The sequence below is a fragment of the Bufo bufo genome, chromosome 1, assembly GCF_905171765.1.
Source record: "Bufo bufo chromosome 1, aBufBuf1.1, whole genome shotgun sequence".
NCBI classification, from domain to species: Eukaryota; Metazoa; Chordata; class Amphibia; order Anura; family Bufonidae; genus Bufo; species Bufo bufo.
This window is the reverse complement of record NC_053389.1, coordinates 330,792,737-330,811,034: the sequence shown is the minus strand read 5'-3', so window position 1 is coordinate 330,811,034 and position 18,298 is coordinate 330,792,737. Positions and strand designations below refer to the sequence as shown.

The following is an 18,298-nucleotide window of genomic DNA, read 5'->3' as shown; positions in this document are numbered from 1 at the left end:
ATGCCCTGTCTCGCTGCGGCCAGTGACTGGGGTGGCTGCGAGGGAGTGACTTACATCAATTTGTCATGTGACGGAAGAGGTGCATCACTGCTGTGGCCTGTGATCTCCATCTCAAACATTTATGCCATAAATGCCTGATAGATGTGAGTCCCGCCTCTGGCAACTGGACCTACCTCTAGAATGAGACCTTCCAAGAACATGCCCCACCTGGATGCGATGGCCAATTGTGGACTGTACTATGAAAACCTCCGGGTGGGCTAAGCTATGCTGTATCCACATCTCACAAGTTACGGAACAGCACAGCCCTCTCGGCTGTTTCTATAGTCCCAAACAGTTCTGGTCATCGCATCCAATGGGACAAGGTTTAAGATAGGGATAACCCTTTAACACATAAGTGACAGACCCATATTAATTCAGTCTAATACAGTCACAGTACCCCAACAAAACGGAGTGGGTGCCGTGGCCGCAGGGTTCCTGCTGTTTTACCCAGAGGCATTGTCTGTGACTGGTGATAACGCCAATAAAGGACATTTAACCTATCAGATGCCCCGGTCAATGTTTTTCCCTATGTTCACCCGAGATTGAGGTAGCCATTTGGTTGCTATGGCAGTCTCAGGCCTTCAGAAGGCTCTGATGACTTTCACAGCTATGGTCCTATGGCAGGGCTCCACAGTGACACAGTAAATCTCCCATAGGCTGCAATGGTAATACATTGCAGCCTATGGGGGAAGCAATCAGATGATTGCATGTAAGGTTTCGGCTATACGGCGAAAACAAGATGCAGAAAAGTTGCATGACAAATAAATAAGTGCGAATTGCCTGCAACTTGCTGTCGCGCAACTATAGCTGTGAAAAAACAGCCAAGTCGCAGGCCAGTCACGTGTCACGTTACAATAAATTCAATAAAGTAAAAGGCGAAAGCCTTGCGACCTACTTTTTTTTCCAACAGTCATATACTAGTACTCGGACTCCTTTTTTCCAAGGCTGCCCTATAGTAGCTCAGCACTCAACAGAGTAATCAGACTGTAGGGTATGCCGGGAGTTTCTGTTTAACATCCTTGTACTACTTGCACTGGCACTACCAGGAGAGGAATGATAGAGGAGGAGGAGTAGAGGAAGGTGGCCTAGTAATAGGAGGGAAGTTATAGAAGTGAAAGGACAGAAATGATACAGGGGGTATAGAAAAGGTTACAGCCAGCTCACCTTCACGTCCTGCACAGCGGTGCACGGGGCGGACTCAAGCCAGTCCTCGATAATGATAGCAAAAATAGAAGAAAAGCTCCAGCACCACGATGGACATTGTGAAAATCCCGGTCATTATTGTCACCAAAATTCAGGTAGGTACAGCAATCAAAACATTGGTGCCCACCGGTTCCCAAGATCTACGCGTTTCGAACAGTCGTGTTCTTAGTCATGATCCTAAGTGTCTGACATGTTCCAAGCTAAAATACGGCTCACTTCCAAGATCTCCGCCCTCCTGGGAGGGGTGTAGAGAGTTAGGGCGAGCAGGCTAGGCTAGGGCTAGTAGCTGAATTATAAAAGTAGTAGAGAGCAATGGGTACATCCACCAAACAGTGGAAAACAGCCCTGTGACAGCTTTTTATTAACGACCAGTGAACAGTGGCTGTAAGAAAATGGGCATGTCCTATTTTTGGACGTTTTGATGGCCAGACAGACCCCACTAAAATCAATAGGTCCGTTTTTAATGGCCACTTAGATATAAGTGCACCTGTCAAAGGCTTTTCAGGACTTAAAATAAAAAATAAAATACACCTCATCCACTTGATAGCTCAGGGACACTGGCTTCTCACTGGATGCAGCTGTGCTCCTTGCGTGATTACGTCACATGATCAAACTGAGCACACAGGTGGTGCAGCATCCAGTGAGGAGCGAGCGTCCCCGCGCCATCAACTGGATGAGGCTTTTATTTTTTGTTGCCACTATACTGGGGGGTAATGAGAGGGGCATTATATATACTGGGGAGTACTGAGAGGGGCCTTATATATACTGGGAGCACTAAAAAGGACTTTGAAATTCATACATTTCTAATGGCCATTTTTGGTCATTAAAAACAGACAGACAATCAGGAAACAGAGGCACACTGATGCAAAATCGCCAGGAAAAAATGACAGTGTACTGTATTAGTTTTTAATGGCTGTTTTATTTCATGTTGTGTGTATGTACAGCAGGGCTCGACAAATCCCAGGCGCCAGGTCGCCATGGCGACAAGGAATTTGGTCCTGGGGCTTGGGTATTTGTCAGCCCGTTTTCAAAGATGGTTTCCTGAGCCAGCACAGTGGAGAAGGAGAGGAGTCCCTCCCTCCCCACTGTGCGCGGCTGCCGCTGACCACCAATGAGAACCGAGTAGGAGTAGGAGGGGAGGAACTGTGGCCACTGCGCCACCAATGAATGCCTGAATACCAAAGTGGCGGCCATATCCCGGCCCCTATGACTGCACGCTGTGATCCGCGCGATTAACCCCTCAGTTGAGGGGTTAATCGCGCGGATCACACTGTCCTGTCAGAGGTCAGGTGCCGGTAATGTTTGTCTGCATTGGTGGCAGTGGGCAGTTCTGATCGGAGTCCCAGCAGTGTAATGCTGGGGCTCCGATCGTTTACCATGGCAGCCAGGAGTCACGCTACTGAAGTCCTGGCTGCGATGGTATGTTAGTGAGCAGCATTATACTCACGTGCGCCGTGGCCGCCGTGCGCTCCTTCTTCTGTCTGTGCGGCTCATTGCTAATGCTTATAGCATTATCAATGCGCCGCACAGACCTATGAGAAGAAGGAGCTCCCGGCGATCACGGCTCACGTGAGTATAATGCTGCTCACTAACATACCATCGCAGCCAGGACTTCAGTAGCGTCCTGGCTGGCATGGTAACCGATCGGAGCCCCAGCATTACACTGCTGGGACTCCGATCGGAACTGCCCACTGCCACCAATGATGGGGGGGGGGGACGACGACCCTGTGGCCACTGCCACCAATGATTAATACAGGGGAGGGAGGGGGGGTGGGTTTGTTACCAGAGGGGGCTGATAAGAGGGAGAGGCTGGAGGGGCTGATCAGAGGGGGGGGGGGGCTGATCAGAGGCTGGAGGGGCTGATCAGAGGGGGGGGGGTGATCAGAGGCTGGAGGGGCTGATCAGAGGCTGGAGGGGCTGATCAGAGGCTGGCTGCCATGGTCAGCTCCCTGCTGTTGTGTGCACAAAGCACAGGGCAGCAGGGAGAGTGTAAAGTCCTATCCACCCTTAAGGAGGCTAATAGTTATTAAATAAAAAGTAAAAAAAAAAAGTTTAAACACCCCCCCCCCCCCAAATATAGAAAACAATATATCGCACATGCTTAAAATTATATTGCAATATAGATTTTATGACGCGGCTCCGCCTGGCTCCTAACTTTTTTAGCTGGCTCCTAGATTCCAAGGAAATATGTCAAGCCCTGATGTACAGTAGTCTAAGAGTTAGAAGTAATTTGTGAGAAAGAGAAAAAGATAGAAATAAGATGAGATGAACTATGGAAGTGCTAGGAGAGGAATGACAGAAGTACTAAGGAGATGACAGAAATACTAGGAGATGAAAGATAGAACTACCGTACTAGGAGAGTAATGAAAGAAGAACTAGGAGAGGAAGGATAGGAGTAATAGGAGTACTAGAATGGGAATGACAGGACAATAAGGAAAGGAATGATATTAAGTAGTAGAAGAATGATAGAAGTACTAGGAAATGAATGATAGAAGGCAAGAAGGGGGAGGGGTGGCCCTGTATGTGAAAGATAGCATAAAATCTAATCTAATACAAGTTAGCGAGACCAATTTAGAGTCAGTTTGTGTTACCTTGCCGCTCGATAATCATAAGGTAACTCGTGTAGGTTTGATATATAGACCACCTAGCCAAGTCAAAGAATTAAATGATCTACTAGTTGAGGAAAAAGCTAAAATGACATTGAAGGGGGAAGTTATCACTATTATGGGAGACTTTAATCTTCCTGATGTAAACTGGAAAACCAAAATAGCTAGTACAGATTTTCTAAATGGCAGAAAAACATGGTGAATGTTTGTTCAAGAGGCCAAAACCGCAAAGAAATATCTATTCAACCAAATGCAGCGGATAATAAAGTGCATGTGCAAGCTACAAAAAATGGCAGAAAAACATGGTAAATGTTTGTTCAAGAGGCCAAAACCGCAAAGAAATACATCAGACAAGCGGAGAGAAAAAATGAGGTCACATACCGTATGTTAAAGATAGCAAATCCACAGGAAGACTGCACACCCCGACGCGCGTTTCGATTTGACCCCCAGAGGAAGGTTTCAAATATTCACCATGTTTTTCTGCCATTTTTTGTAGCTTGCACATGCACTTTATTATCCGCTGCATTTGGTTGAATAGATATATATATATATTCAAAGACCCACACTGGAGAGTTGCCATCCTCTTTTCTGCTCATATTGCAGCTTGCACTTTATACTTGATGATATTACCTGCACTCTCATTAATAGTGGATACTCTTTCAATATATATCTTATATGGCAGTTTTCTTACTTATAGGCGCTTATGCTTAGGTCACTTGCCTCATTACATTGTTGTACTCTACAAACTCTCCCAGGATTGTACTGCACTTTTTGCATTTGTCTGTCATCTCTTTTGTATGTTTTAAATTATATATCCACCAATGAATATAGTTGATATGCCTGAATATAAACGTAGCCTGCATGTGCCGGCCATATCCCATACCCGGCCTCTATGACTGCACGCTGTGATCCACCGCAATTAACACCTCAGGACCTGAGGGGTTAATTGCGGCGGATCACGGTGCGCAGTAATAGAGGCTGGGTATGAGATATGTCCGGCATATGCAGGCTACGATTATATTCAGGCATAAACTATATTCATTGGTGGCGCAGTGGCCACAGTTCCTCCCCTCCTCCTCTTCTCTGTTCTCATTGGTGGCGCAGTGGCCACAGTTCCTCCCCTCCTCCTCTTCTCTGTTCTCATTGGTGGCGCAGTGGCCACAGTCCCCCCTCCTCCTCCTCTGTTCTCATTGGTGGTCAGCGGCAGCTGCACACAGTGGGGAGGGAGGGACTCCCTCCTTCTCCACTGTGTCGGCTCAGGAGAACATGGTGCTCGCTGAGAGCGGCGCATGCCATGTTCTACCGCGATATGGCGATATAAACGAAATCTCTATCGTTGGCCAAATTTATATTGTTTATATCGCATATAGTCTATATCGCCCACCCCTATGTCCCACATAGAAGGCTTATCAATAAATTGCAGTCTTTGGGCTTGGACTCCCATATTGTTGAATGGATTAGGCAGTGGCTGAGGGACAGGCAACAGAGAGTTGTAGTCAATGGAGTATATTCAGACCATGGTCTTGTTACCAGTGGAGTACCTCAGGGATCTGTTCTGGGACCCATATTGTTTAATATCTTTATCAGCGAAATTGCAGAGGCCTCGATGGTAATATGTGTCTTTTTGCTGATGACGCAAAGATTTGTAACAGGGTTGATGTTCCTGGAGGGATACACCAAATGGAAAAGGATTTAGGAAAACTAGAGGAATGGTCAAAAATCTGGCAACTAAAATGTAATGTTGATAAGTGGAAGATAATGCACCTGGGGCGTAAAAACCCAAGAGCAGAATATAAAATCAGTGATACAGTCCTAACCTCAGTATCTGAGGAAAGGGATTTAGGGGTCATTATTTCAGAAGACTTAAAGGTAGGCAGACAATGTCATAGAGCAGCAGGAAATGCTAGCAGAATGCTTGGGTGTATAGGGAGAGGCATTACCAGTAGAAAGAGGGAGGTGCTCATGCCGCTCTACAGAGCACTAGGATTGCAGGATAAAACTTACCAGGAAAGATTAAAGGACCTTAACAGGTATAGCTTGGAAGAAAGACGAGACAGAGGGGATATGATAGAAACTTTTAAATACATAAAGGGAATCAACAAGGTAAAAGAGGAGAGAATATTTAAAAGAAGAAAAACTGCTACAAGAGGACATAGTTTTAAATTAGAGGGGCAAAGGTTTAAAAGTAATATCAGGAAGTATTACTTTACTGAGAGAGTAGTGGATGCATGGAATAGCCTTCCTGCAGAAGTGGTAGCTGCAAATACAGTGAAGGGGTTTAAGCATGCATGGGATAGGCATAAGGCCATCCTTCATATAAGACAGGGCCAGGGGCTATTCATAGTATTCAGACTAGATGGGCCAAATGGTTCTTATCTGCCGACACATTCCATGTTTCTATGTATGTTACTAGGAAATGAATGATAGAAGTACTAGGAAATGAATGATAGAAGTATCAGGAGGAGAAGGATAGAAGTCTCTGGAGCAGAATGATAGAAGTCTCTGGAGCAGAATGATAGAAGTACCAGGAGAAGAATGATAGAAGTACCAGGAGAAGAATGATAGAAGTATCAGGAGGAGAATGATAGAAGTACCAGGAGGAGAATGATAGAAGTATCAGGAGGAGAATGATAGAAGTACCAGGAGAAGAATGATAGAAGTACCAGGAGGTGAATGATAGAAGTACCAGGAGGTGAATGATAGAAGTACCAGGAGGTGAATGATAGAAGTATCAGGAGGAGAATGATAGAAGTACCAGGAGAAGAATTATAGAAGTACCAGGAGAAGAATTATAGAAGTACCAGGAGGAGAATGATAGAAGTACCAGGAGGAGAATGATAGAAGTACCAGGAGGAGAATGATAGAAGTACCAGGAGTAAAATGATAGAAGTACCAGGAGGAGAATGATAGAAGTACCAGGAGGTGAATGATAGAAGTATCAGGAGGAGAATGATAGAAGTACCAGGAGAAGAATTATAGAAGTACCAGGAGGAGAATGATAGAAGTACCAGGAGGAGAATGATAGAAGTACCAGGAGGAGAATGATAGAAGTACCAGGAGTAAAATGATAGAAGTACCAGGAGAAGAATTATAGAAGTACCAGGAGGAGAATGATAGAAGTACCAGGAGGAGAATGATAGAAGTACCAGGAGGAGAATGATAGAAGTACCAGGAGTAAAATGATAGAAGTACCAGGAGGAGAATGATAGAAGTACCAGGAGGAGAATGATAGAAGTACCAGGAGTAAAATGATAGAAGTACCAGGAGGAGAATGATAAAAGTACCAGAAGGAGAATGATAAAAGTACCAGGAGGAGAATGATAAAAGTACCAGGAGGAGAATGATAGAAGTACCAGGAGGAGAATGATAGAAGTACCAGGAGGAGAATGATAGAAGTATCAGGAGGAGAATGATAGAAGTACCAGGAGGAGAATGATAGAAGTACCAGGAGGAGAATGATAGAAGTACCAGGAGTAAAATGATAGAAGTACCAGGAGAAGAATTATAGAAGTACCAGGAGGAGAATGATAGAAGTACCAGGAGGAGAATGATAGAAGTACCAGGAGGAGAATGATAGAAGTACCAGGAGTAAAATGATAGAAGTACCAGGAGGAGAATGATAGAAGTACCAGGAGGAGAATGATAGAAGTACCAGGAGTAAAATGATAGAAGTACCAGGAGGAGAATGATAAAAGTACCAGGAGGAGAATGATAAAAGTACCAGGAGGAGAATGATAAAAGTACCAGGAGGAGAATGATAAAAGTATCAGGAGGAGAATGATAAAAGTACCAGGAGGAGAATGATAAAAGTATCAGGAGGAGAATGATAAAAGTATCAGGAGGAGAATGATAAAAGTACCAGGAGGAGAATGATAAAAGTACCAGGAGGAGAATGATAGAAGAATCAGAAGAAGAATTATAGAACTACCAAAGATATGACAAAAATAATGAAAAGGCATTTGCGTCTTAAAAAATTGGTAGCACCTTACTCTGGCAGATATTTACTCGGGAAATGCCAGTCTTTAGTATATGTGCCCCAGTAGGTTATAACAAGCAATAAGGCGGCATTCCTTGCTGTGCGGGAGACCTCAGGTGTTTCTTCTTTTCTCTATAATTAGAAGTTTTCTTGTAGGAATAAGTGTCCACTCCTTACATACCTGTTGCTAAGTTACAGCTTCATATACACATAAACCAAGCTACGGTACAGTCCATGTTACTACAGTACAGATTTATTAATTCCACAATTTACATTTATATCTTAAATTCTTTTTAAACTAATTTTGGTATCAAAATGTACAAGGGAAACATTTACAGTAAAACATAAATTTAATAGCGGAGATTTATCAAGACCAGTTTTTTTTTCCCCCAGTGTATCCCCTGCGCTGCCGGAGGATGCACCACATTTCTGACAAGGCACAAGTCTCATCATAAATTAGGTGCAACCTCCGGCGATCCATGCACTTTAACCCCTTAAGGACTTACCGGTACGCCATGTTTGCCGAGTCCTTAAGGACCCATGACGTACCGGTACGTCCTAACTTTAAAACTACATTGCGGCGCAGCAGGGGGTAATCGGAACAGGATGTCCGCTGAAATCCTTCAGCGGGCATCCTGTCACAACGCCGGGGGGGTGTCATGTGACCCCCCGCATCGGCGATCGCAGCAAACCGCAGGTCAATTCAGACCTGCGGTTTGGGGCTTTACCTGAGGTTTGCGGCGGCGATCAGCGGTGCCATCGGGTCCTCCTGTAGGGGGGACCCGATGGCATGGAAGGCAGCGCGATGCCTTCCTTAGACATCGGCGCTGCCTTCCGGTGACGAGCCTGTGAGATCCAGCCCCCTGGATCACACAGGCCGGAAGCTGTATGAGTAATACACACAGTATTACTCATACAGCCAATGCATTCCAATACAGAAGAATTGGAATGCATTGTAAAGGGGATTAGACCCCCAAAAGTTCAAGTCCCAAAGTGAGACAAAAATAAAGTGAAAAAAAAAGTTGAAAAAATAAAGTTTTGCCCCAAAAAATTAAAAGTTTCAAGTAAAAATAAACAAAAACGTCATTTTCCCCAAATAAAGTTAAAAAAAATTGGTCAAAAATAGAGGGGAAAAAAAAGTATACATATTAGGTATCGCCGTCTCCGTATCGACCGGCTCTATAAACATATCACATGACCTAACCCCTCAGATGAACACCGTAAAAAATAAAAACTGTGCTAAATAAACCATTTTTTGTCACCTTACGTCACAAAAAGTGTAATAGCAAGCGATCAAAAAGTCACACGCACCCCAAAATAGTGGCAATAAAACCGTCATCTCATCCCGTAAAAATCATACCCTACCCAAGGTAATCGCCCAAAAACTGAAAAAATTATGGCTCTCAGAATATGGAGACACTAACACATGATTTTTTTTGCTTCTAAGGCCTCTTTCACACTTGCGTTGTTGGGATCCGGCATGCACTTCCGTTGCCGGAGGTGCCCGCCGGATCCGGAAAAACGCAAGTGTACTGAAAGCATTTGAAGACGGAACCGTCTTCCAAATGCTTTCAGTGTTACTATGGCACCCAGGACGCTATTAAAGTCCTGGCTGCCATAGTAGGAGCGGGGAGCGGGGGAGCGGTATACTTACAGTCCGTGCGGCTCCCGGGGCGCTCCAGAATGACGTCAGAGCGCCCCATGCGCATGGATGACGTGATCCATGCGATCACGTGATCCATGCGCTTGGGGCGCCCTGACGTCACTCTGGAGCGCCCGGGGAGCCGCACGGACGGTAAGTATACTGCTCCCCGCTCCCCACTGCACTTTACCATGGCTGCCAGGACTTTAGCGTCCCGGCAGCCATGGCAACCATTCAGAAAAAGCTAAATGTCGGCTCCGGCAATGCGCCGAAACGACGTTTAGCTTAAGGCCGGATCCGGATCAATGCCTTCCAATGGGCATTAATTCCGGATCCGGCCTTGCGGCAAGTGTTCCGGATTTTTGGCCGGAGCAAAAAGCGCAGCATGCTGCGGTATTTTCTCCGGCCAAAAAACGTTCCGTTCCGGAACTGAAGACATCCCGATGCATCCTGAACGGATTTCTCTCCATTTAGAATGCATTAGGATAATCCTGATCAGGATTCTTCCGGCATAGAGCCCCGACGACGGAACTCTATGCCGGAAGACAATAACGCAGGTGTGAAAGAGCCCTAAAATGAAATCATTGTGTAAAACTTACATAAATAAAAACAAAGTATACATATTCGGTATCGCAGCGTCCATGACAACCTGGTCTATAAAAATATCACATGATCTAACCTGTCAGACGAATGTTTTAAATAGCAAAAAATAAAAACGGTGCCAAAACAGCTATTTCTTGTTACCTTGCCTCACAAAAAGTGTAATATAGAGCAACCAAAAATCATATGTACCCTAAACTAGTACCAACAATACTGCCACCCTATCCCGTAGTTTCTAAAATGGGGTCACTTTTTTGGGGTTTCTAGTCTAGGGGTGCATCAGGGGGGCTTCAAATGGGACATGGTGTCAAAAAAACCAGTCCAGCAAAACCTGCCTTCCAAGAACCGTATGGCATTCCTCTCCTTCTGCGCCCTGCCGTGTGCCCGTACAGCGGTTTATGACCACATATGGGGTGTTTCTGTAAACAACAGAATCGGGGCCATAAATATTGAGTTTGGTTTGGCTGTTAACCCTTGCTTTGTAACTGGAAAAAAATTATTAAAATGGAAAATCTGCCAAAAATGTGAAATTTTGAAATTGTATCTCTATTTCCCATTAATTCTTGTGGAACACCTAAAGAGTTAACAAAGTTTGTAAAATCAGTTCTGAATACCTTAAGGGGTGTAGTTTATAGAATGGGGTCATTTTTGGGTGGTTTCTATTATGTAAGCCTCGCAAAGTGACTTCAGACCTGTACTGGTCCCTAAAAATTGGGTTTTTGAAAATTTCAGAAAAATTTCAAGATTTGCTTCTAAACTTCTAAGCCTTGTAACATCCCCAAAAAATAAAATATCATTCCCTAAATGATCCATACATGAATTAGACATATGGGGAATGTAAAGTAATAACTATTTTTGGAGGTATTACTATGTATTATAGAAGTAGAGAAATTGAAACTTGGAAATTTGCAATTTTTTAAAAAAATTTGGTAAATTTGGTATTTTTTTATAAATAAAAATTAATTTTTTTTACTTCATTTTACCAGTGTCATGAAGTACAATATGTGACGAAAAAACTGTCTCAGAATGGCCTGGATAAGTCAAAGCGTTTTAAAGTTATCTGCACTTAAAGTGACACTGGTCAGATTTGCAAATCCTTAAAGGGAGTCTGTCATCACACTTTCACCTTTTTAACCCTTCCCATAGCTTGCAGCATTACAGTTGATAAAAACGTTACCTTTATAAGCAATCGTGGACTTATAAAACTGGCAAAAATCATCTTAGTGGGATATGCAAATGAGGGCTCGCAAGTGCCCAGAGGCGGTGTCAACCTCGTAGGTGTCCAGGCAGCTCTGCCTTATCGTCGCTTCCCCCCGCCCAGTCTTTCCCTCTGCCCGCCCATCTTCTTACTTCTTCTCTCGCCGAGATCCCGCGCCTGTGCGCTGAGTCAGTCGGCCGGCGCATGTGCACTGCGATGTCCATTCCTGGTACGGAATCACAGTAATTAATGTGCATGTGCCGGCTAACGGCGAGTGGGCATGGGCAGCACACGTTCGTGTGCAAGAGGCCTGACACTGCTGGGTACTCCTATAACACCATGTGACTAATTTGTTCTGTTGTAGTCTGACTGACACTGCTGGGTACTCCTATAACACCATGTGACTAGTTTGTTCTGGTGTAGTCTGACTGACACTGCTGGGTACTCCTATAACACCATGTGACTAATTTGTTCTGGTGTAGTCTGACTGACACTGCTGGGTACTCCTATAACACCATGTGACTAGTTTCTTCTGCTGTAGTCTGACTGACACTGCTGGGTACTCCTATAACACCATGTGACTAATTTGTTCTGGTGTAGTCTGACTGACACTGCTGGGTACTCCTATAACACCATGTGACTAATTTGTTCTGGTGTAGTCTGACTGACACTGCTGGGTACTCCTATAACACCATGTGACTAGTTTCTTCTGCTGTAGTCTGACTGACACTGCTGGGTACTCCTATAACACCATGTGACTAATTTGTTCTGGTGTAGTCTGACTGACACTGCTGGGTACTCCTATAACACCATGTGACTAGTTTGTTCTGGTGTAGTCTGACTGACACTGCTGGGTACTCCTATAACACCATGTGACTAATTTGTTCTGGTGTAGTCTGACTGACACTGCTGGGTACTCCTATAACACCATGTGACTAATTTGCTCGGGTGTAGTATGACTGACACTGCTGGGTACTCCTATAACACCATGTGACTAGTTTGTTCTGGTGTAGTCTGACTGACACTGCTGGGTACTCCTATAACACCATGTGACTAGTTTCTTCTGCTGTAGTCTGACTGACACTTTCCGTTACCCTTCTATACCATGTGACTGATCCATCCTGGTGTAACCTGATACTTCTTAGTGACTTGTCCACAACATGTGACTGATGTCTCGGTGTAGTCTGAAACTTCGGGTAAGGTCACACGGTCAGATTTCTACATACAGTCTTGGAAGCCAAAATCATCAGTGGATAATAAAAGGTGGAAAAGTAAAAGGACATGGAGGACCTCTCCTCTTTTTTGAATTCACTCCCAATTTTGGCTTCCAAAAGGGAATCCAGAAACCTGACTGCGTGGCCGTTCCTTTATTGTGATACCTCCACAACATGCAGATCTGTCCTCTCACAGTCAGATTTACACTGCTGGTTCCCTTCTACACAATGTGACCGATTTGTTCTGGTGTAGTGACTGACACGTCGGCCCCTACACTAGTGTATTTTTGGTCCACATCCGATCCATATTTTTAGCGGATTGCACACAGACCCATTCATTTCCATGTGTCCACGACAAAGGAAACAGACAGCACACTGTATGTTGTCTGCATTCGTATATCCATTCCGCAGACAATAGCCACTGTTACAATGGGTTCGAAAAAAAAAACAAATGCAACATCGATATCCATATTTTTTTGTGGATTCACGTTCTGCGGACGCAAAATACATACGGTGATGTGAATGCACCCTTTCAGTGACCCTTCTACATATGTGACTGATCTGCCTGGTGTAGTCTGACAGACAATTCTAGTGACCCTGGTACACCAAGCAAAGATGTCCTCTCACAGTCTGATACTTCAGGTGACCCTTGTACATCATGGGAATAATCTATCCTCTCACAGTCTGACACATAAGGTGACCCTTGTACATCATGGGAATAATCTATCCTCTCACAGTCTGACACATAAGGTGACCCTTGTACATCATGGGAATAATCTATCCTCTCACAGTCTGACACATAAGGTGACCCTTGTACATCATGGGAATAATCTATCCTCTCATAGTCTGATACTTCAGGTGACCCTTGTACATCATGGGGATAATCTATCCTCTCACAGTCTGATACTTCAGGTGACCCTTGTATATCATGGGAATAATCTATCCTCTCATAGTCTGACACATAAGGTGACCCTTGTACATCATGGGAATAATCTATCCTCTCATAGTCTGACACATAAGGTGACCCTTGTACATCATGGGAATAATCTATCCTCTCATAGTCTGATACTTCAGGTGACCCTTGTACATCACGCGGATAATTTATCCTCTCATAGTCTGATACTTCAGGTGACCCTTGTATATCATGGGAATAATCTATCCTCTCATAGTCTGATACTTCAGGTGACCCTTGTACATCATGGGAATAATCTATCCTCTCATAGTCTGATACTTCAGGTGACCCTTGTACATCATGGGAATAATCTATCCTCTCATAGTCTGATACTTCAGGTGACCCTTGTACATCATGGGAATAATCTATCCTCTCATAGTCTGATACTTCAGGTGACCCTTGTACATCATGGGAATAATCTATCCTCTCATAGTCTGATACTTCAGGTGACCCTTGTACATCATGGGAATAATCTATCCTCTCATAGTCTGATACTTCAGGTGACCCTTGTACATCATGGGAATAATCTATCCTCTCATAGTCTGATACTTCAGGTGACCCTTGTACATCATGGGGATAATCTATCCTCTCATAGTCTGATACTTCAGATGACCCTTGTACATCATGGGGATAATCTATCCTCTCATAGTCTGATACTTCAGATGACCCTTGTACCTCAAGCAAATAAACTGAGCTGTCCTAGTCTGGCACTTCGGATGACTCAACAACCTGCCTATTGTATGGCAACTGACACTTCTCTCTTCTACAACATGTGACTGATATCAGGGTTGCCAACCTTTGTCCAGAAATTCCTGGACCGTCAGTAAAAATGAGGAACTAAGTTCTTCAGAGAAAAGACAGATTCAGGTTAGCAACACTGACATATATCTGTAGTGGTGTAGTCTGACTGACGCCTCCAGTGCTTCTGTTACAACTAACAGGGGGAGAATTATCAAACTGGTGTAAAGTAGAACTGGCTTAGGCTACTTTCACACTAGCGTTCGGGTGTCCGCTCGTGCGCTCTGTTTGAAGGGGCTCACGAGCGGCCCCGAACGCATCCGTCTGGCCCCAATGCATTCTCAGTGGAGGCGGATCCACTGAGAATGCATCCGCCTGCCAGCGTTCAGCCTCCGCTCCGCTCAGTGAGGGGACACCTGAACGCTGCTTGCAGCGTTCGGGTGTCCGCCTGGCCGTGCAGAGGGGCGAGCGGATCCGTCCACACTTACAATGTAAGTCAATGGGGACGGATCCGCTTGAAGATGACACAATATGGCTCAATCTTCAAGCGGATCCGTTCCCCATTGACTTTCAATGTAAAGTCTGAACGGATCCGCTCAGACAACTTTCACACTTAGAAAATTTTCTAAGTTTTAATGCAGACGCATCCGTTCTGAACGGATGCGAACGTCTGCATTATCGGAGCGGATCCGTCTGATGAAACATCAGACGGATCCGCTCCGAACGCTAGTGTGAAAGTAGCCTTAGTTGCCCATAGCAATCAATCAGATTCCACCTTAAATTTTTCACAGCTCCTATGGAAAATGAAAGGTGGAATCTGGTTGCTATGGGCAACTAAGCCAGTTCTACTTTACACCAGTTTATTAAATCTCCCTCACAGTCTATTCCGACAGTTGTGTAGAAAACAGGTTTTACAAACGGACTGCACAAATTTGACCACCGCCCACAAAACTATGAGTCACCAGAACATGCAGAAATGGTGCCCGAAATGTTATAAGTTCCATGTGTTTTTGCCATTTTCAACCCCAAAACTGTGAGAGTTGTAATGAATTGTAAGGAGAACTCCCAGACCATACACCAGAACACCAATGAAAAAGTCAGTGGAAGTAGCAGGTCTCCACAAGAGGGTCCACTTACCTGGGAGCCCCCTCAACCCCGTAGTCTTACAGGGCGTTACTATGACAACTTGTCACGGTCACCGGCAGGACATGTCAGTTACTTACATCTCTCAGCAATATGTCTACTGTCTGTGCTCAGGTTCCTGCATGAACTGGAAAGACTAGGCAGCGCTGTCAGACCCACGCCCACAATGCACCGCGGCCCGAGGCGTCACATCCCATCTTGTCCTGTACAGTGAGGCTGACAGGAATGCCGCACGGTGAGCGGCGCTCGGTGTCTCCCTGGCTGCTGAGCGGCGGGGATGTAACGCTCGTCTCCATTGGTGCTGCTACCACACGAAGCCCTGCGCTATTGGTCGGCAGCAGCCCCTGCCTTGTGTGCACAGTCCGGGCTGCTAGGGTGCGGCTACACAGAGAATCCCACACAGCGGCACTTCTGGATCAGCGTCTGCAGGCATTCCTATGGCAGCCCTGCCACACTGATAGTTGTGCCCAAAACCACCCTGTAGCCACACGGGCGTCCCGTGTGCATTGCGGGAAACCCGCGCGAGTAGGCACGCATTTTAAGTCAGTTTTGACTGCCATTGCGTTCCGATGTTCAGTTTTTTCCGCACGAGTGCAATGCGTTTTCCACCTGTGGGAGAGAAAACTGAATGTGGTACCCAGACCCGAAACCGGACTTCTTCACTGTAGTTTGGGTTAGGTGTTCTATTAATTGTATTACTTACCATTATAACATGGTTATAAGGGAAAATAATACTAAAATGTGGTTGGAGGGGTTAAAAAAATAAATAAAATAACTCACCTCATCCTCTTGTTCGCGCAGCCGGCATCTTCTTCTTTCAGGACCTTTGATGACGTAATCGCGCTCACCACGTGGTGACGTTAGCTAAGGTCATGCTGAATGAAGATAGAAGATCTTTCTTCGTTCAGCAGGACCTGCGCTGACGTCACCACGTGGTGAGCACGATTACGTCATCAAAGGTCCTTTTGCAGGTCCTGAAAGAAGAAGATGCCGGCTGCGCGAACAAGAGGATGAGGTGAGTTAATTTATTTTTACTTTTTAAGCCCTCAAGCAACATTTGCATTCTGTATTAAGAATGCTATTATTTTCCCTTATAACAATGTTATAAAGGAAAATAATACAGTGATTAGACTTTAATGGGGTTGCTCATCCCTATCATCTAGCAACCATGCGTTAAAATCGCACCGCATCCGCACTTGCTTGCGGATGCTTACGATTTTCACGCAGACACATTCATTTTATGGGGCCTGCGTTGCGTGAAAAACGCAGAATATAGAACATGCTGCGATTTTCACGGAACGCACCCTAAGGCCCCTTTCACACGGGCGAGATTTCCGCGCGGGTGCAATGCGTGACGTGAACGCATAGCACCTGCACTGAATCCTGACCCATTCATTTCAATGGGGCTGTGTACATGAGCGTTTTTTTTCACGCATAAGTTCTGCGTTGCGTGAAAAACGCAGCATGTTCTATATTCTGCGTTTTTCACACAGCCCTGGCCCCATAGAAGTGAATGGGGCTTCAGTGAAAAACGCATTGCATCCGCAAGCAAGTGCGGGTGCGATGCGTTTTTCACTGATGGTTGCTAAGAGATGTTGTTTGTAAACCTTCAGTTTTTTATCACGCGCGTGAAAAACGCATCAAAACGCATTGCACCCGCGCGGAAAAAACTGAACAACTGAATGTAATCGCAGAGAAAACTGACTGAACTTGCTTGCAAAGTGGTGCGAGTTTCACTGAACGCACCCTGAACGCATCCGGCCCCAATCCGCAACGCCCGTGTGAAACCAGCCTTAGGCTGGGTTCACACTTGAGCGTTTTACAGCGCGTTCAAACGCGCTGTAAAACGCTCAACACATGAAAACCAATGCTTCCCTATGGCCCTGGTTCTCACTTGAGCGTTTTACAGCGCGTTTGAACGCGCTGAAAAACGCCCTACGCTCAAACAAGTTCTTGAGCTTCTTTGGGGCGATTTGACGCGCGTTTACTATTGCAAAAAACGCGCATAAAAACGCGCGTCAAAAACGTGCGTTAAACGCGCATATAAAATACGCTCAGGTCTGAACCCAGCCTAAGTGATGCGTTAAAATCACCGCTCATCTGAACAGCCCCATTGAAGTGAATGGGTCCGGATTCGGTACGGATGCAATGTGTTCACCTCACGCATTGCACCCGCACGTAATTCTCGCCCGTGTGAGGCCACGCAATAAAAAAATCTTGATTGCAACACTAAAAATCTGTGTGCCTCAATTTCGCTACATCTTTCACACGAGCGTGACGGATTAGGTCCGGATGCTTTCAGGGTGCGTTCAGTGAAACTCGCACCATTTTGTAAGCAAGTTCAGTCAGTTTTCTCTGCGATTGCGACCAGTTGTTCAGTTTTTTCCACGCGGGTGCAATGTGTTTTGATGCGGTTTTCATGCACGTGATAAAAAACTGAAGGTTTACAAACAACATCTCCTAGCAACCATCAGTGAAAAATGCATTGCATCCGCACTTGTTTCCGAATGCAATGCGTTTTTCACTGAAGCCCCATTCACTTCTATGGGGCCAGGGCTGCGTGAAAAACAAAGAATATAGAACATGCTGTGTTTTTCAACCAAAGCAGAACTGATGCATGAAAAAAAAACCGCTCATGTACACAGATCCATTGAAATGATTGGGTCAGGATTCAGTGCAGGTGCTACGCATTCATGACACGCATTGCACCCGCACTGAAAACTCGGTCGTGTGAAAGGGGCCTAAGGGCTCATACACACGAACGTATGTATTTTGCTGTCTGCGAAAAATGGATCCGCTAAAAATACGGATGACGTCCATGTGCATTCCATATTTAACTGGCCTCTAATAGAACAGTACTTTCATTGTCGGGAATGCGGACAATAACAGGACATGTTCTATTTTTTTGTGGAACAGAAATACGGAAACGGAATGCACATGGAGCACTTTCCATTTTTTTTGTGGACCCATTGAAATGAATGGTTCTG

The 18,298-nt window shown here is 45.1% G+C and overlaps 1 protein-coding gene across 1 annotated transcript in view; it reads right to left on the bottom strand.

The window, feature by feature from the left end:
* Window positions 1-15,525, bottom strand: part of LOC121009253 (core histone macro-H2A.1) — a 127,904-nt gene extending 112,379 nt beyond the window's left edge. Inside the window, exon 1 of the mRNA XM_040442249.1 lies at window positions 15,392-15,525. The gene's annotated coding sequence lies outside the window, so the exon portion shown is untranslated. The remainder of the gene's footprint in view (window positions 1-15,391) is intronic.
* Window positions 15,526-18,298: the final 2,773 nt, after the last annotated feature.